Here is a 19,873-nt window from a genome sequence, read left to right on the forward strand (position 1 = left end):
CTGAAACAGTTTCTTTGCACTGATCACTGAGGAAGGCTTTCTCATCTCTCCTTGCTATTCTTTGCAACTCTGCATTCAGATGATTTATCTTTCCTTTTCTCCCTTGCCTTTAGCTTCTCTTCTTTTCTCAGCTATTTGTAAGGCCTCCTCAGACAACCATTTTGCCTTTTGCATTTCTTTTTCTTGGGGATGGTCTTGATCACCACCTCCTGTACAATGTCAGTAACCTCCGCCCATAGTTTTTCAGGCACTCTTATCAAATCTAATCCCTTGAATCTATTTGTCACTTTCACTGTATAATCATAAGGGATTTGATTTAGGTCATACTTGAATGGTTTGGTGGTTTTCCCTACTTTCAAACATCTTCAAATGTCCTAACAATGTCCTTTATAGCAAAAAAGAAAAAATTTCTGCTGTGTGTATTATGTAAATATCTTGTTTTGTATCCCCTGCTAGTTATAGCATCCATTTATAATTCTTTCCTAAAGAACATTCTTTCCTTCCCCATTCATTTGTTTATGCATTAATTTATTTATATCAGGATGAACTCATGGATTCTTCTTTTGTTTTTTTGGGTTATAACCTAGAAGTCTCATGATTTATTTCAGTGCTCAAATTATGCCAGATTTGTCCAGGAGAAACCATTTCAGGCTGGCTCCATTCTTATTGACATGTCCTTGTTATTATTTTTTCCTTTAAGCACATCATCACTTTCTGGCACAACAAAATGTTCCAGGGTCATCTTATACTTTGCCTGAGTGAGCTCTGGAATCGGCTGTTTTCCCAAAGTGCCATGGTTCCTTTTAGTGGAGAATGGCATTTAGAAACCAATGTCTGGGAAATGGGGTGCTCTATGCTTCTGAGGAAGATGCATCTGTTAAATTTCTGACAACAGGATGCACTTTACAGACTATGGTGTGTACTGATTCTCTGGTCTGGCATTTGACTCTTTTTCCTTCTGGCTACTTTTCTATTCAACCTGAAGCTGAGCTCAGCAGTGAGTCCTCTGCCAGGACTCCTTTCCCACCCTTCCAGCCCTTTTCTTTGCCCAGTTCACACACCCTTCTGTCCTGTCTCCCTTTTCCACTGAACCACAGCCAGGGAGCCCATCTTCTACCAACTCTGCCTGGAGATTTTACACCAAGCAAGCTTGCTGCAGGGCAAAGTGGATTTCTCTTGGATTTTACCGTATTCTGATCTCTGCCTTTACAAATCTTTTTTGTTTGAAATTGGGTGGAAAATAGGAAACTCCTCTGGGGCTGAAGGAAAGTCTAAAAGAGTGTTTTTCAGTAAGCACAAAATAACATCTCTAAAGGTGAGAATGCTCTGTGTCATGGTTAATTAGTAAAATTTTTCTTTCTTGGTGATATCTAAAATAATATTATTTTAGGGGACTTCCCAGGTGGTCCAGTGGTTAAGAATCTGCCTGCCGGTGCAGGGGACACGGGTTCGATCCCTGGTCTGGGAAGATTCCACATGCCACAGGGCAACTAAGCCCTTGTGCCACAATTACTGAAGTCTGTGTGCCCTAGAGCTCATGCTCTGCAACAAGAGAAGCCACCACAATGAGAAGCCCGCGTATCACAACTAGAGTAGCACCCACTCCCTGAAACTAGAGAAACGAAGACCCAGCACAGCCAAAACTAAATACATTAAAGAATTTAAAGTTATTTTAAAAATAAATAAATAAAGTAATAGTGCTTTAGATTCAGTGAAAAATATCCCACCTGTTATCCTTCAGAACAGATCTCCTAGTTCTTCCTCATGAGTGTTTTTCCTCCATAGCAGTCAGCACAATCGGTAACAGATTTTGGGGTCACCATTGGTTCATAAGGGCTTCCCTGGTGGCTCAGACAGTAAAGAATCTGCCTGCAATGTGAGAGACCTGGGTTCAATCCCTGGGTCAGGAAGATGCCCCTGGAGAAGGGAATGGCAATCCACTTCAGTATTCTTGCCTGGAGAATCTCATGGACAGAGAAACCTGGTGGGCTACAGTCCATGGGGTCGCAAAGAGCTGGACCTGACTGAGTGACTAACACTTTCACCTTCACTGGTTAATATCTGTCAGAGCTGTATCATCAATGCCTGGCACATTGATGCTTAGTAAAACTTTGTTGAATGAATGCCTGAATTAATTTTATCTTCTCAATAATCTGCGAAACAGAGATGACTTTTTCTACTTTACTGATGGGGAAACTGAGGCTCCAAGAGCCAAGGTTTGTTTAACGTTGTTGCCCTAGTAACTGGTGGAATGGGACTTCAAATCTGAATTTGTTAGAATCTAACATGCGTGCAAAGCGTTTCAATGGAGGAGATGCTTTTAGTGGAGAATTGAATTGAGTTTTTATTCCCATGATGAGTTTTGCCGCTGAAGGAGTTTCTAAATTCTTAGAAATTAGGGCAGCACAAAAATGATCCAAAGGAGGACACAGAACAGGGACTGGTGCTGCAAAAGTGGCCACGAGGGGCCCTCTGGGGGACCATAACCACTCATCTCATTGTTTGCCATATTCCCACTGGAGTATGGAAGGGCCAGGCAGAGGTAGGCGCCAGGGACTTGACCTCAACCATGAACCCCATCCCCCAGCTCCAGCTGGCTAGCTCTGGGCCCCGCCAGGGTGCCTTCTATGGCAGAAGACACTTCTCTCAAGGGCTCTACCATCCCACCTTCCCTGCCTCCTACACGTGCCCAGCAGTTGGGCGGAATGGAGGTTACACCTCTGCTTTGAAGATGGGGAAACTGAGTCTCCAAGGATAGAAATACTCACCAGAGAGGATGTTTCGCCATCTGTACAGTGGGAGGATTGGACTTGGTGATATCCAAGGTGGTTTCTCCAGTTCTCCAGATAGTGGTTTAATGGCCAATGGCCTCCTCCCACACCTCCCCTCCTCCCAACATCGGGGCTTTCCTGCCCTCCTCCCAGGGGAAACAGTGCTTCCATCCAATTGCTTCCCTTTGAACTGACAGAATCAAAACACAATCCTCATTTACATTTCAAAGGCGGCAGTGCCTGATCTGGATCAGACACGCCATCCACCTGGTCTCTGAAAGTCCCTGTCCTGGCCTGGCAGCTGGGTTGGCCTCTCAAGAGATGAGTAAAGCACTTTTGGAGACAATTTGAGAGGTGCTGAAAGACATTTCCACTTCTAAACAGATGTCTCCTAGAAATACCACAAAGTACAATAGCTACTCACACTTCCACGTGTATACATGTTAGATGCCAGGTACTCATTAAATCCTTTACCACAACCCTGTGAGGTGGGTGTTATTTCCCCATTTTACAGATGAGGACACGGAGGCACCAGAAGGTCAAACAACTTGTCCAAAGTCAAGATGGAGAATTTGAACTTCCTGCGTGCAGGTGCATGACCACTGCACGTCACTACCCCTGAAATTCCATTCTTGGCTCTCATTTGGAAGGCAAACACCAGGGAAGATAGCCTTGAAACACCAGCAACTCAATGAAAAGCTAGACGGGACCAGTGATGCTTTAGGGATTTCAGGCCCCGGGCAGCCTCGGGGCGGCTCCACCCCCAGCCTGCCCCTCCCCTCCTCACTGCCCCAGGGCCAGCCTTACACATGCCTGCGCCTGCAACACAGGTGAGAGGGGCTGCAGGTGGGCTGGAGATCACCTCGGTTTTCAGACAGGCCTGGGGTTCCCAGTGTCATGAAATGTCAAGGTCAGGGCCCCAGCCTGTTCTTCCTGAGGGCCCTGGGATTGCTGGGTCATATGGGAACTCTAATTTTTAGTTTTCTAAGAGACCTCCACACTGTTTTCCATAGCTGCTGCACCAATTTACATTCCCGCCAACAGTGCAGGGGGGTTCCCTCCTCTCCACATTTTCTGCAGCATTTATTATTCATGGACTTTTTGAAGATAGCCGTTTGGATTGGTGTGAGGTGATACCTCACTGTGGTTTAGCTTTGCATTTCTCTAATAATTAGCAATGTTGAGCATCTTTTCACATACCTGTTGGCCATCTCTATGTGTTCTTTAGAAAGATACCTGTTTAACTCTTCTGCCCCAGCACTACTATCTGAACCTCTGTTCCATGCAAGAAGCTCACAGACTGAGAAACCCTGACAGTCCTGGTAGAGGAAACGGGTTGGCATTTAAAGTTCACTCAGTCATTATGTTTAGCAGCGTCTACCATGTGCCAGGTGCTGGGGAGACAGCAGTGAACAGATGAAGTCTTTGCTGTCAGGGAAGCACCAACCATAGACGACAGGAGGCCCTCTTTGGGGGCCTTTGTGTCTTTCTGCCCCTGTTGGTGGTGAACAGGTGTCCCTGGCTCCCTCTCCCTGACCTTGAGAGCCCGGGGAACAGAGGCCAGATTCAGGGCTGCTCACTGAACACTTGTTTTCTGCAGAGTCCCCTTTAGCTGGGCCTGGTCCTCCACCTGTCCCAGTGCCTCTGGCTTTTTCCCCTGGGCAGCTGTCCCTCTTGACCCCCCTCCTTCCATCTTGCCTGCCTCCCTCTCTCCCCTACCTTGGGGGCACTGGCTGTGGTTCTCAATCCTGGCTGGTCATCCGCGTCCTTGGAAGCAACTTCAGAAAGCCCAGGACTCACCTGGCATAGTCAAGACTCTGCAGGTGCAAGAGTGGGGTCCTGGTTTCTGATATCTTTCTGAGGCCATTCCAGGTTGAGATCTAGGCTCCAAGGGTCCACAGGGAAGCCCCCAGAGTGATTTCCCCAGCTTTGACTTGGTGCAGCGATGCGCTGTCAGACAGGGGCTTCGGGAGGAGACTGACTGGGCATCTCAAGGCCAGGTCAGAGGAATCAGGACTGAGCCCAGCAGGTCCAGAGAGGGATGCTCAGTTGTGAGGCTGATCTCCAGGAGGGGAGTGGGGGTGGGCACCCTCTGGCTCCTCCCTAGCCCTCTCCCAGAGCTCTCTGTCCTCAAGGCTGCAGAGGGATCCTGTAGCACAGGTCAGGGAAGAGGAGGGGTGAGGCGTGGAGCAGTAGGTAGGGACAGCTCTGTCTTCTCTCTCTCCTTCCCCTGTTAAGTCCTGCTCATCTCTCAAGGCACAGTTCTAATTTCACCTCCTCCAGGAAAGCTTCCCTTATTACCCAGATGAAAACCAACCCATCAGTTCTTCATAGGACTTCCCCAAGGATTTCCTTGGGATTCACTCTGTATACTTGACTCATCAAACTGAGATTGGGAAATGACTCTGAAGCTAGTCCACTCTCCTCTACTTGAGGCAGGCCTCCATGTATACATCTCACGCACATGTACCCCTCAGCCTGAGGTCAGAGCCCCCCACATTTGGGGCCACCTGCAGGTATAGGAGCTTGGTTCCTTTGGCCACATTGCTCCTCTGGGGTGGGGGCAGGGCCTGGAAGACTGGGAGCATGGCCTCCTTGGGCCCTCTGGCCCCATGCCAGGACTCTGAAGACTTTTCCTGGGAGAACCAGGGGCAGGTTTGGCCCATCCAGAGGGGCTGGACACTTCAACCAGGACACCTGCCGTGTGACTCTGGGCAACCAGCCCTCTTTGTGGATATGTAGGGTGTAGGGCGGATACCAACCAGCGTTCTTGGCCTTCCCCATGAGCAGAAATTGACGAGAGGCCAGAGAAGAAATTTAGGCCAGGCTTACTAGGGATACTGAACCAGGTATAGGACAGAGGGATAACAAATAACAGGTCCCCTTGCTGGCTCCCTGAGGTGGGGGTGAGCCCTGGGGTGAGGGTAGGGGGGTGTCTGGGGGTTGGGTGTGAGGGGTAGCTTAGGTGGTTTGCCCATCCCTTTGTGGTGTTGAGTGTTAGGGGGGCTTGCCCAGTACCCTGCTTTTGCTCCCAACACCCAGTTTTGTTTTGCTCCTGGCTCTTCAGAAATGACAGTTGTTTTTTGTGTGTGTGTGTCTTTTTGTATCTTTTTGGTCCAGCATTTGCCCCAACTGTGCACACACAGGGTTATTTTTAGTCCCATATAGTTTCTTTGTATGTTTGTAGCTGGAGGAGAGCTGTGTCCAGGTGCAAGCCTTGCAGCTCTGCAGTGAAGGGTCCCAGGTCCCAGTCTGGGAAGGTTTCCCTGGGTCTCATTGCCAGACCAGGGAAGGATCAAGGGGCTTCTTCCCCCCACATGGAGTATAAGAAAAGCCCCATCCAAAAACAAGCAAAGAAGCGCAATGAAGATTCTGAATTTCCCCACTCTGACCTTTTCATTTTTTTAAATATCACATTTGAAATGTTTTTTTTTTTTTTTTTCTGGCTTTTTTGGGTGTCTTGCTTTGCTGGTGACCTCAGCAGTGCATGTTATTTTGTGTGCTGGGAAATCTGGCTTTTGGTGGTGTGTGGGGGTACAGGTTTCTACGTATGGGTTACATTAATATATGCACGCAGCCTATATGCACACACACACAAATCACACCAGACCGTGTTGAATCAGTGGTTCTCAGCCCTGCCTAGGGAGTAACAAAAATCCCAGCGCTGCAGTTAAAATAAATCAGAACCACGAGGAGCAGGCCCAGGTGTCAGCAGTTCGCAAATCTCCCCAGGTGATCCCCCCCATGCCATCACAGCCAAGAAGCTCTGATACAGATGGCAGCTTTCTGACGGAGTGCCTTTATTGAACAGTTAACAAGAGTGAGCATTCAGACTGAAATTAAGGGACAACACTTGGAAAGAAGCAGATGGCAAAAAGGCTTGGCCTGGATGCAGTGTTCTCACCTTGGAACAAGACCATCTCTGCGGTCCCACCCAAATCTTAGAAAATGCTTTGGCTGCAATGGATATGCGTAAGGAGGAGAGGAAGGCCTCCTGGGAGAGCCCAGGCCCCCTCTCTAGAGGCTCACAGGTCCTGGAGTCCTGAGTATCCATAGCTGCTTCCTTTTTTAAACCAAGAAGTATAAACCAAGGGGACTCCTGCCCACCTCCCACAGGAGCAGACAGCAGCCCGTCTGAGCTGCTGGGGAGCAAGGATTAGGGAGAGATTAGTGAGTGTGGTTTAGAGGGGCTCTGGAGCCTTGCAGCCAGCTCAGAAGCCTCAGGTCCAAAGATAGCAAACAGGAGAAGATGAGACAGCATGTGGAAGGGAGGGGGCAATGCGGGAGAGGGGATAGTTGGAAGGCTGATGCTTGGGCCATGAAAAAAATCATTTATTAGCTCCTAATTTTTTAAAAAAGTTTTAATTACAAAGCTAAGATATCTTTATAAAAACATGGACAATATTGAAGCATACAGATGAAAAATGAAAAGTTCTTTTTCACCTTCCATTTCCTCCCGAATTCTACTTTCCACTATCATCATTTTGGCATGTGTGCTTTCAGACCATTTTCTATATATACGTGTTTTCTATACACATTATTTTTATTGTTTAAAAAAAAAACTTGCATTATTCTCTACATATTATTTTGCAACTTGTGTTTTAAATACTACACCACAGACATGTTCTGTCCCTGTTCCTAATTCAGAGTTACTTTATTCCTTTTGACAGCTGCCTAGAATTCCAGAGCCTGTTATGATTTATGGGACCGCTATGGTCAGCATACTTGTTCAACGGTTCTGTCAGATACCTTCCTAAAAGTGGAATGGCTAGTTCTGAAGGTCTGTGCTTTCCTAAATGGGATGGATTTTGTCCAGTCATCTCCCCCAGATCCTTTGCAGACCCACCGATATTATCCGTACACCCACTATGTTATCCTCCTCATAACCTCATCCGCACTGGGTATTACCAATTTCTTATATGTTTCCCAAAGTAAACAGAGGAGTGTTGTTAATAAAGCTTAAACAAAATACAGTCCCATGAGGCTTAACCTCCAGTTTCCTGTCTTCCAGATGGGGAGGGCAAGGGAAGTGGTGTCTGTCAGCTGCTTGCTGGGAGAAGCAGGAGACTGTGATGGGGTTGCCACCCTCCCAGAGCGGAGCCGGAGCCCTCGAGGCGGTTGGGTGAGGGGCTCCATGACAAAGGGCTTCCTGTCCCAGCACGTAGCTGGGACCCAACAGCCCCACCTAGGGGGTCACAAAGGTGGGAAAATGCCATGTGTCAGGACAGGTCACCTGAATCCAAACGGTCTCAGCTCAAGTGCCTGCCCGCTCTGCAGTCCCTCGCGGCTCCTTTCAGCCTCTGTCCCCACCTATTAGTGGAGGTGATAGGAGTGCTCTTCCTCAGCTCCTGGGAAGAGGATTAAGCAAACTGGATACTTGTGCAGAACAGTGCCTGGCAAGAAATGTTAGAGTGGGGTGAGTTTCCAGTTGATAAGCTAGTCCCCACAGCATACACACCCCTACCCAACCCTACCCTAACTCCCCAGCACACACTCACAGGGTCCAACTTCTCTCCTCTGGGGTAACCACTGTTAACAGTTTGGTGCATATCATTCGACTTCTAGGAACATCTAGACACACGACTTTCCCACTGAGTGCATGCAGGTACATGTGACAATTATTAAATTGTCCCGTGTGCACACTCTCTCCCTTATGAGTCTTCTTTTTAAATTTTTTTTTAAACTAACTTTATTTTCTGCACAGGTATTATATACACATAGTATAAAATTCAAAAAGCTAAGAGGGTAGACAGTGAAAAATTAGCATTCTTCTCTCCTCAGTTCCCTCACTATTTAAGTTCTTATTGTTATCAATTTCTTGAGTATACTTCAAGAGATACTTCAAGCATTTTAAGAAACATATTCGCTCAGACTTTTATTTTTTCTCATACAAATGGTAGCATACTTGACAGAATCTTCTCCACCCTTTTTTTTCACCTAATGAAATACCTTGAAATATCTATATCTTTTTATATCACCACATGTAGAGTTTTTTAAAAAAATTTTGGGCTGCATAGAATTGTACCATTAGAAGTATCATCACTTCTTTAATCTGTTTTTAAGGAAACTGAGATTTTAAAATATTTGGCTTATTAATAAACTATAATAATTATCCTTATAAGGAATCATCTTTATAAAGCCAAAGAAAACCTAGCTAAAATTGACTTAAACTGATAAACAGTTTGAAGACTCACTAACTGCGCACTGACTTCTGTTCAGCCCCTTAATTTCCCTGCAGACCTGGCTCTCTGACTCTTTCTGTCCTTTGATATGTGGACTTTCTCTTTAGGGTCCTTCACCTCCACCAGCTTCACCTTCACCAACTCTAGAGTCTTCCTGGGTAGAACAAAAAGGCTGCCACAGTACTAGACCTCTCTCCTCAGATCACACCATCCAAGGCAAGGCAGAATGTGTCCCCTGTATCTTCTACAGGAGAGGAAGGAAGTAACTTGTCCCCCGAAACCCTGCAAACCACAAGCATCTGCTACATTCTCCTATCACTTGCACTTTTCATTTTAATAGTCTATCAGGAACATTGCTCCTATAGATACATCTGTTTCTTTTTTTTTCAATGATTTCTTGTACTTAATTGTGTGGAGTTACCATGGCTCCTTTACTCGCTTTCTCTCTGATAGACATTTAGGCATTTCTGTTTAAAAAAAAAAACTTAATGCTGAAATGAATGTCTGTACCAGCTAGGATGCAGTTCTTTAACAAAGACCCACAGTAACAGGTGCTTAAACGAGTTCTCTTTTCAGTTTCAGTAGGTGTTTAAGCATTCATGGTGGACAGGGTGGCTCTGCTTTAGTCAAGGATGCAAATTACCTTTATCTCGATGCCCTCGTCTATGTGGTTGAAGAAGACTTAACACCATGTTTTCCGGGTCCACATTCCAGCCATCGGAAGTGGAAGAGAGGAAAAACGGAAGATCACTTCCCCCCAAGCACACAGCCCACATGGTGCACATCACTTTTGCTCACACCCACTTTTGCCACAACTTGGTCACATGGCCACACCTCACTGGAAATGGAATCTTTATACCGAGTAGGATGTGCCCCTCAAAAAGTTGGGGGTTCTATCGCTAAAAGAGGAGAAAATAAATTATGGAATTATTAGCTACCTCTGCGACAACATCCTTACACCTTTTCTTATCAACAGCCCTGTATTTGGGGGGGATTGAATTCTTTTTATTTATTTACTTGGCTGTGTTGGGTCTTAGCACGCGGGATCCTCATTGCATCATGCGGGATCTTTCATGCAGTACACAGACTCTCTAGTTGTGGCTGGCGGGCTTCAGGAGTGGCTGTAGTTGCTCTGCGGCATGTGAGACCTTAGTTCCCCGAACAGGGATTGAACCCACGTCCCCTGAAATGCAAGGTGGATTCTTAACCACTGGACCACCAGGGATGTCCTGGATTGAAGTCTTTTTGATACCCTCCCCAAAATATTTATACCAGTGTGTGCTCCCACGGACAGCTCTCAGACTGATTTTTTGCCACCCCCTCAAACCTGCTGCAGCAGCCACCACCACGGCTGCAAGCTTACCCCAGTCCACTGCTGGCCGTGCCCATGGCGTGGGCTGGCGACTCTGACTGTCCGTGTGCCAATCTCCAGTTCTGTGACTGTCCTCAGTCTCTTGACTGTTCTCAATCTCCAGACTGTCCTCAGTTTCTTATCTATCAAATTAAGACACTTAACTCTAGTCTGGGTCTAAGAGAATCTCAGCTTCTCTTTCAGTCTTGGAGTTAGATCTGTGATGGAGGGAGTGCATCCCGGGAGGGGCAGCTTTGCATAAAATGACATTTAAACAGAGGGAGGTGGGAGGGGGGATCGGGATGGGGAATACGTGTAAATCTATGGCTGATTCATATCAATGTATGACAAAACCCACTGAAATGTTGTGAAGTAATTAGCCTCCAACTAATTAAAAAAATAAATAAATAAATAAACAGAGGGAGGTGATGGTCCTATCCTGCATGCTGGCAGAATATAGCCAGTGGGCCATGTTCGGATGATGCTACGTGCCAATAAAACTGTACTGTGGTCAGAAGAGCGCCCCATGGCAGAAACAGGCCCGAGAACAGAGGAAGAAAAGGATGCAGTGTTTAATCTAGGGACCAGGAGGCTGAATGTGGCTGGTGAATACTTCCTGGACCGACTCTGGAATGGGAGGGGGCAAGAGCCTGTTAGGTTCCACGTGGCCCCCAGCGGTGGCAGGTTTGGGCACAAAATGAGAAACAATCTCTTAAGACATGTAAAGCTATTTCAATGACACTTTACCGAAAGGTGAAGAGGATATTTGGGGCCCAGCAGGCCCCCTGCTGAGCTGACCTAGCCTCAGGCAGCTTGCCTCCCTCCCTGCTGCTCTCCAACCTCAAAACCAAAACTGCTCTCTGCCACCGCCACCACCACCGAAACTGCTCTCACTATCAACACGTCCCTCAGACTCACGGAAGCTTTGCTGGCCTCACCTTCCTGCCTCCACAGCAGCAGGCCACACCCGGACCACATCCCTCCCCTGGAAGCGTTGGGTTTCCTCCAACCCATCCTGAGCTGTCCACCCCACCTCCTGCCGCTGCCTTCTGGCCCTGTGCTGGTGTGGTGTCCTCCGCCTGCAGCGACTTCTCTACTGTAGACCTTCACTGCTGCTCACACTGCACCTCACCCTGCCTTCCATTACCATCGTGTGTGGGTGGCAGTGCCAGTCTAGAATGGGGCACAGAGCAAGTAGTCAAAGGCTTAGTGTTCCACAGGCATGTAAAATTCAACTTGTCCAGAAGGACTTTGTCATCCACCCCCTCAGTTCAGTTCAGTCGCTCAGTCGTGTCCGACTCTTTGCAACCCCATGGACTGCAGCACACCAGGCCTCCCTGTCCATCACCAACTCCCAGAGTTTACTCAACCTCATGTCCACCACGTCAGTGATGTCATCCAACCATCTCATCCTCTGTCATCCCCTTTTCCTCCCGCCTTCAATCATTCCCAGCATCAGGGTCTTTTCCAATGAGTCAGTTCTTCGCATCACGTGGCCAAACTATTGGAGCTTCAGCATCAGTCCTTCCAATGAATATTCAGGGCTGATCTCCTTTAGGATGGACTGGCTGGATCTCCTTGCAGTCCAAGGGACTCTCAAGAGTCTTCTCCAACACCACAGTTCAAAAGCATCAATTCTTCTGTGCTCAGCTTTCTTTATCGTCCACCTCTCACATCCATACATGACCACTGGAAAAACCATAGCCTTGACTAGATGGACCTTTGTATCCACCCCCTACCCTGCCACCCACCTCTTCTTCCGGTAGGGAACAGAGGACCACCATTTAAGCAAGAACTCTGGGTCACTCCTGCCTGCTTCCTTTCCCTAACCTCCATATTCTGCCTTCTCAGTATCTCTCAGGTCCATTCACTTCCTCCCATTGCAACTACCACCTCCTGACTCATTTCTCAGTGTACAGTCTTGACCTCTAACCCATTGATGCGGTTATGTCCCTCTGACTTAAGACCTTCCCAGGGCTCCCCATCACCCTCAGGACAGAATCCAAATGGCTTAGCAGGCTTTCAAGATTCTTTTAGATCTCCCTCCTTCCTGCCTTTGGGGACCCCAGTTCCTTACACTGCTCCCCTCTCGGTGGGCTCCAGCCAGCCTCACCAAAGGTGGTACCACTCATAGGCAGCTCCTTTGGCTTGGAATTACGCCTCTCTTTCTTCCTCTGGCTAACAGCCAATTCCAAGGCCTTCAGGCCTCAGTGCAGACCTCTCCCCCCTCCAGGGACCCCTCCCTGGCTGCCCCAGAACGGCTTAGCTGTCCCCTCTCTGTGGCCTCCCTAGCACCGTGGACCAAGCCGCAGAGGCTTTGTGCACTGTTTCTAATCTCTTGATTGTGATTCTGTGTCATCAGGCTTCCAGAAGCTGGGTGTGCAGAACCTTGCCCGGGTCCCTAGCACCGATCACTGGAAGCCTGGGACAGAATGCGCTGGATAAAGATTTGTGGACCGGCGTTGAATCAAATACCTGACTAACTGGGAGCAGCTCAGGGCTTCAGCAGTGGCCCCCACGTTGAGAAAACAGCCAGGGCGCCAGGGTTAAGAAGCGGATGCAGAGTGAGAGCGACTAGAAAGTGAAAGTAAAGCTGAGCGGGCAGGAAAGCGCCCCAGAGGGTGCAGACTGGGGAGGAGGGGCCGGCCAAGAGTTCATTCAACCCAGTCTAGCGAGGGAGTCGGCGGCTTGTGCGGGGGTGGCGCTGTGGGCGGGGAAGCAAGCGAAATGAAACAGAGAGAAAAATGTGTTTTGTAATTAGTCATTGCCCCCTGGGGTGATGCTGGGAGTTTTCACCGGAGGTGGGTAGACCAGATTTGCAAAATGACAAACAGGGGCTAACCACCAGCTGGGGCCCCAGTGGGGCTTCCGGCCTTGGTGGCAGAAGTCGAGCTTTCTAGTTTTTTCTCTGTCCCGCCCCACTATGTTCAAGATTCTGCCAAATTATGGAAATGGGAGGGGAAGACATCTGAGCAAAGGCTTTCCCAGGGCCCACACCTATGTTTCTTGACTTCACGGAGGCTGGCCGCGACCTCTTTGCAGGTTCTTAGGACTAGGAACGGGACAGGTTGGTGCTCCCCACAGGGAAGGCTCTGAAACGACCTTGTATCCAAAGACCTTGATTACCCTGCCCAGTGGAGGTTCTTCAGTTCAGCTCAGTCCAGTCGCTTAGTCGTGTCCGACTCTCTGAGACCCGAGGCCTCTCACGCCAGGCCTCCCTGTCCATCACCAACTCCCGGAGCTGAGTCAAACTGATGTCCATCGGGTCAGTGATGCCATCCAACCATCTCATCCTCTGAAAGGCAAAGTGGAGGTTCTTGGGAAACAGGAAAACATTCCAGAGGTGGGGATTCTGGGTAAAGGTCCCAGCCATCCCTTCCTGCTGAGGAAAGAAGTGAGAATTGAGCATGGCGATGTATAAAGGGGAAGCCTCCTTCTGTACTTAGGAAAGTGGGGGTCCACTGCTCCCCACAGACCCTCCTGGGGAGGCTGGAACCAAATGTCAGGACAAAGAGACCCCTGCCCCTCATATACAAAAAGAGCGCCCTGTGAGATTCACACCTTTATACCCAGAGCCGAGGCTTCCAAACTTTTAAAACCAACATCCTCAGTGAGAAATGCATTTCGCATGAGTGTTTATATATGCTCAAACAAGCTGTAGGAAACTATAGGTAAGTGTTAGTTGCTCAGTTGTATCCAACTCTTTGCAACCTCACGGACTACAGCCCACCAGGCTCCTCTGTCCATGGGATTCTTCTCCAAGCAAGAATACTGGAGTGGGTTGCCATTTCCTACTCCAGTGGCTCTTCCAGACCCAGGGATCGAACCCAAGTCTCCTGGATTACAGGTAGATTCTTTACCATCTGATCCACTTTTCTTTTTATCATATGTAACCCATGCTCATGTTTTTCAGTTCTATTTCTCTTTTAAAAAAATTCTGGGTGCAATCCACTGAACTATTTCTTGATCCACTAGGGGGTCTCAACCTGGTTGCTCTGGGGATGTCAGTTCTTCACTGTGCAGGGTCTTCAACCCTTGACAACTAGAATTTGTTTCTGCTGAGTTCCTTTCTCCATGTTCTGCTTACTAACACACCTTCCACCAGATTTGCAGTCCTCAAAGTCACCACCTTCATCAGGGTATCACATCTGTTCCTCTGATCTCAGGCCTTCAGGATAGGCAGGGAGCCGTGTTACTGGCAGATTATCAGAGATAAGGATAACACAGAAAGCCCACCAGGTTCACATTGGATGGTCTGGTGGGGGTGGGGGTGGGCTGCCTTGGGTTGCAAGATTATTGCAAAAATAAAATACTTAAGCAACGGTAAGGGATTGGCTAACGAAATCACACACCAGGAAACCTAGAGGTAGGTGGTTCCAGAGTTGGTTAAGCGATCACGTGGCTTTTTTGGGGTTTTTTTTGCCTTTGGTTGTCACCTGCCAACCTTTGGAAATGTCTCTCCTTACCTTAGTCTCTGCGACTGCTATGTGAAGGGGCTTTGTGGGTGGCAGGAGAAGGGAAGGGTGGGGCCTAGGTTTCAGCTGGCTGGGTAAGTGAGTGAGTCACTGGGTGGCTGGGCCCCTTCAGCCCCATGTAAGGACAGGCTGCAGCCGCCCACTGCCCGCCCGAACTGTGTCTGGACAGAAATGGGCATGTCTGCTTTGCAAAAGGCCCCGCCTCATGCTCGGATAACCCTGTGAATCAGGACGGCTAGAGATGCTTATCATCCCTTTTCTCCCCACGAGTCACTGGACCCCAAAGTGGAAATGACTCCTGTCCTCACCTAGAAATCCAGGCCTGAGCTGGGAAGAGAACTGGTGTCCTGTCTCCAGTGTGGTACTAGATTTGCTGGAGCAAGAAGGGCCAATCAGGATAGAGAGACGCTCTGGGGTGCCCCTTTCTCTTTTAGGCTTGTTTCTAAGTCCCATCTCCAGGCAACCAGACGCCTGGTGCTGTCTCCTTCTGCCCACACGGCCCATTGTCTGCTGGTTTCCCTGGGTGAGATAGAGGTAGGGCTGGGGCAGAGTGTGGTGGCTGTGGAATGTCTGGGGGTATCTAGGTCTTTGGTAGCATCTGATGGTATTGACTTAGCTACGATGGAGGTCTAGTAGCCTTTGGGACTGTGTGTGAGCTGGGAGTGCCGAATCTTAGCCACTGGACCACCAGGGGAGTCCCAAGAAGTCAATTTTTAACAAAGGAGGGCAGGAATTGGCTGGCCTGGGAGGGATTTGCTATAGGAGCTGGTGCTAAGGAGAGTGTGATGCCAGCATATGTGGGTGCCTGTGGGTGGGGAGGGAGGGACATCTGAAGTGTAAGCTGGTGTGTGTGTGTGTGTGTGTGTGTGTGTGTGTGTGTGTGTGTGTGCAGGAAGAGGGCAGATGGTGTAGACATCCCGGATCGGGAACTGGAATACCGGGGTTCTTTCCGCCATGTGTCAGCCCTGTGATCTTGGAACTTAACCACCTAGAGTCTCAGTTTTCCTAGCTGTAAAATGGGGATGCTAGGAATCTCCTTCACAGGGTTGTTAAGAAGATCTAGACAAATGGATGTGAGGGTGCTCTCAGGGACACAGCGGGAGGGATGCTCTGGGGGAAGGGTGGGGGAGGAGTTCTGCTCCTCCCCTTGGGCCCTCTCTGGAGCTGGGGTGTCAGGTAGCACACGGCTTGGGGAAGATTAGGGCAGGGCAGCTCCAAGCGCCTGCCCTTCGGTTTCCTCCCTTGCTTCCTTGAGTGCCCCAGGCAGCACTAAATCAGGTCACCACTTGCCTTTCCTTGCCTTAACTGTCATGCACACGGCTCCTGCCCAGCTCCCAATCCAGGTCACCATCTCCCCGCCCCTCCCTGCCCCAGTGGCCAAGGAGATGGCCTCACAGTTCTCTTGTTCTGGAGCGCTTGCTGTTCATTATTCCCTGGCTGTGTGCCTGACACTGGGCCAATTGCTTTAGGAAGAAATAGCAGCTACCCTTTGCAGCATGCTATCTGCCAGGCTCCTTCATGAGATGGGCTTCCCTGGTGGCTCAGACGGTAAGGAATTGCAGAAAAGGCCCACAATTCAGGAGACCCAGGTTTCATCCCTGGGTTGGGAAGATCCCCTGGAAAAGGGCATGGCAACCCACTCCAGTATTCTTGCCTGGAGGATTCCGTGGACAGAGGAGCCTGGTGAGCTCCACAGTTCATGGGGTTGCAAAGAGTCAGTAACTGAGCGACTAACACTTTCACTTTTATCATGAGATTATCTCTTTTATGAAGATATGATCACTTCTGCAGTATGAGGCTCAGAAAAGGTAAGGATCTCAATCAAGTTCGAGCGACAGAGCCAAGGCTGAAACAGAGATCTGTCTGATTCCAGAGCTCGTGTTTTTAATCCCTGAGGTCCTGTGTTTAGAGGACAGAGGACGGAGGGATGCAAGTGGGAGATGGGGCTGCAGGCACCAGGGGAGGTCAGGTAGGGGTCATTCTGGGAGTCAGGGAGTGGTCTGGTGGGAGGATGCTGGGCCTGAAGGAAAGAGGAGGGGAAAGGCCTGTAGTATGATGGGAAAGTCCACACACACTCACCTAGACGCCCATATGGTGTATGACACCCAGACACATGTACACAGGGCAGAATCCCACACACCCCCACACACACGTGCAAGGACCTCAGCACAGGTGGCGCTAGCGGTAAAGAGCCTGCCTGCAATGCAGGAGATGTAAGAGACATTGGTTCGACCCCTGGGTTGGGAAGATCCCCTGGAGGAAATGGCAACCCACTCCAGTATTCTTGCCTGGAGAATCCCATGGACAGAGGAGCCTGCGGGCTACACTCCATGGAGTTGAAGAGTCAGGCACAACTGAGCACACATGCACGCAACAAGACAGACAGACAGACACACGTAGAAGATGCACACAGACCCAGAGGTCCATGCTCACACTGATACACCTCAGTGACATCCACAGACCCAGTAACACGCAGGCTCACGCACACAGGCATAGAGAGGCAGACTCCCACACGCACACACGTCCTGGAGAGAAGGGAGGGAGCAGCCAGGGCCGCCTCGTTTCCCGGCCTCCTTTTCTAAGGTGAAAGGAAAGCCTTCCCCAGAAACGCTGAGTCAGCAGCGGGTGACAAATGAGCCCGGGGCAGCGGGTTCGGGTGGGAGTGCTTAGCATGCGGACTGCGTCGTGCCAGCGCCAGCCCCAGCGGGCAAGGGGGCAGGGAGCGCCGGCTGCCCGCGGAGGGGGAGGCCCCAGGGAGGAAGTGACTCACTTTGACTTTGCAAACACCGGACCTGCCGCTCAAGGTCAAGCAGCAGGACTGCCAGCCGGCTTCCTGCAGGGAGGAGGGGTGGGCCCGGCTAGTGGGGGGTGGGGGGCTGGGAGGGCCTGGATGCAGGTGGGGAGGCAGAAAGGGGCCTGGCCCTCCCCACTGTGGCGGGGCTCTACCACAGCGGAGGACGGGAAGGTGGACGGGGGAGCCCCCTGAGTGCTGAGGTTTGGCTCAGGAGTGACCACGGCTGAATTGGGGAAGGGGGATTGATCCTCAGGTCCTTCTCTGGCCTCTAACACTCCCCCTACCCACCCGCCCCCAGTGGAATCCAGTGCGAGGGCACATCACAGCAGCTTGAGTGGCCGCAGCCGCCCCTGGCCCTGCCCATTCTGGCCTCTTGCCCCCTGAGATCTGACCCAACTATGCCCCAGTGAGATCTTTTCAAAACGTCAATCACATGAGTTCCTCCAACAGCTTCCTGCTGCACCGAGAATAAATGCAACCGCTGGTGAGGAGCATCTTCCAAGTGGGCCGCTCTTGACAGTGAAATGAAATTTCACTATTGAAAAAACAACACCAGGACAACGTGCGTGAATGGGGGTTATTCTGGGCAGGCAGCCCTGCTTTGGGCTTGTTCGAACCTCAGAGACTTTGTCCCCACCCCCAGCTTTGCCCGCCTCCTCAGACAGACTGTCCCTTACCATCCTGCTGCCAGTCATGCTCCACACACTTCTTCTGCTTTATTTCCTTCATGGCATTTCCTGCTACCTGGATTTATCTTTTTGTTCGTCCGTTTAGTTCTTTCCTGTCTGTCTACTCCTCCCTCCATAAAATCTCCTTATAAATACACATGGCTTCCCAGAGTGCTCAGTGGTAAAGAATCCGCCTGCCAGTGTAGGAGACACAAGAGACTCAAGGCACAAGTGTTCAATCCCTGGGTCGGGAAGATCCCCTGGAGGAGGACATGGCAACCCACTCCAGTATTCTGGCCTGGAGGATTCCAGGGACTGTATAGTCCATGGGGTCGCAAAGAGTTGGACACGACTGAGGGACTTTCACTTTGAGAAAATAGGAATGAATACACTTTCTCTTCTGTGTTATTGATGACTCTGGGTCCCCCACTCCCCAGATGTCACTTCCTCTCTTGAGACACACTTGGCCTGCCTAGGAATCCAGAAGTGGAGAATTCCTTTCTGTAAGGAGCCTCTGGGAGGTGCCAGCCCCGTTTCCACTCCAGGTCCTGCCAGGCCACAAGCCTCAGTTTCCTCCGAGGCCGACAGGGACTGAGTAGGTCTCCCTGTTCAGAGGCCGACCGCTGGTTCCATGAGGTCAGTCCCTCAGTTCAGTTGCTCAGTCGTGCCCGACTCTTTGTGATCCCATGAACCGCAGCACACCAGGCCTCCCTTGTCTATCACCAACTCCCGGAGTTTACTCAAACTCATGCCCTTTGAGTTGGTGATGCCATCCAACCATCTCATCTTCTGTCATCCCCTTCTCCTCCTGCCTTCAATCTTTCCCAGCATCAGGGTCTTTTCCAATGAGTCAGCTCTTCGCATCAGGTGGCCAAAATGTTGGAGTTTCAGCTTCAGCATCAGTCCTTCCAATGTATATTTGGGACTGATTTCCTTTAGGATGGACTGGTTGGATCTCGTTGCAGTCCAGAAATGAGATGAAGTGTTCATGTCCTGGCTGTGTGGCTGTGGTGTCACCTCTGAGCCCGGAGGATGTTTACTGCTTCTGACTTGTCACTCCTGTCTTCTCCATTCCCCCTGCCCCCGAGTGTGGGTCCAGTAAGATAAGGATCATGACTTATCAGTGCTTTGGAAGGGATTCTTGTCAGAGGAGGCCCGTAAGGGAGTATCCTTAGTAGAGATTTACTCCCAGGGGTACACCCGGGACACAGGAAGCTGATGAACCCTCTTTCTCCCCCAGGGCCAGTCTTTCTGCTCTCCCAGCCCTTACTCCATCTCCAGGAGCTGGTCCTGCGGCCCTGGCCTGGCCCTTCCTGCTTCGGTGGCTGGAGAAAATAGAAAGTGAAAGCGGCCGTGGGGAGGAGGAGGCCCCAGGGGGCACACAGCCTGCCAGCTGCCAGCAGAGGGACCCCAGTAAGGGAGGGCAGCTCCTGGCCCCCAGGCCCCCTGCCCTGGGGGACCTGCACAGCTCTCAGCCTGGCCCGGGCCTGGGGCTCCTTCCTGCGGCAGTGCTGGGCAAAGCAGGATGATTGAGCAGTGAGAGGGTGGCCTGAGGCCACTGCTCCAGAGTCTTTTGTCCTGACTCAACCTCCTGCGTGGGTGAGAGGAGGGGAGGGAGGGAGGCCCTGGCAG

At 50.2% G+C, this 19,873-nt stretch overlaps 1 long non-coding RNA gene across 2 annotated transcripts; it reads right to left on the reverse strand.

Annotated features, from left to right (window-relative positions):
- Positions 1–6,604: 6,604 nt before the first annotated feature.
- Positions 6,605–12,896, reverse strand: LOC122705062. 2 transcript variants are annotated; one of them, XR_006344030.1, is made up of 4 exons: positions 12,780–12,896; positions 9,971–10,136; positions 9,597–9,852; positions 6,605–8,164 (listed from the first exon to the last, which is right to left on the reverse strand). It is a non-coding gene; the product is annotated as an uncharacterized LOC122705062 (long non-coding RNA). The 2 variants fall into 2 exon arrangements; XR_006344031.1 differs by lacking the exon at positions 12,780–12,896 and adding an exon at positions 10,317–10,435.
- Positions 12,897–19,873: the final 6,977 nt, after the last annotated feature.

This window comes from Cervus elaphus, chromosome 12, assembly GCF_910594005.1.
Source record: "Cervus elaphus chromosome 12, mCerEla1.1, whole genome shotgun sequence".
NCBI classification, from domain to species: Eukaryota; Metazoa; Chordata; class Mammalia; order Artiodactyla; family Cervidae; genus Cervus; species Cervus elaphus.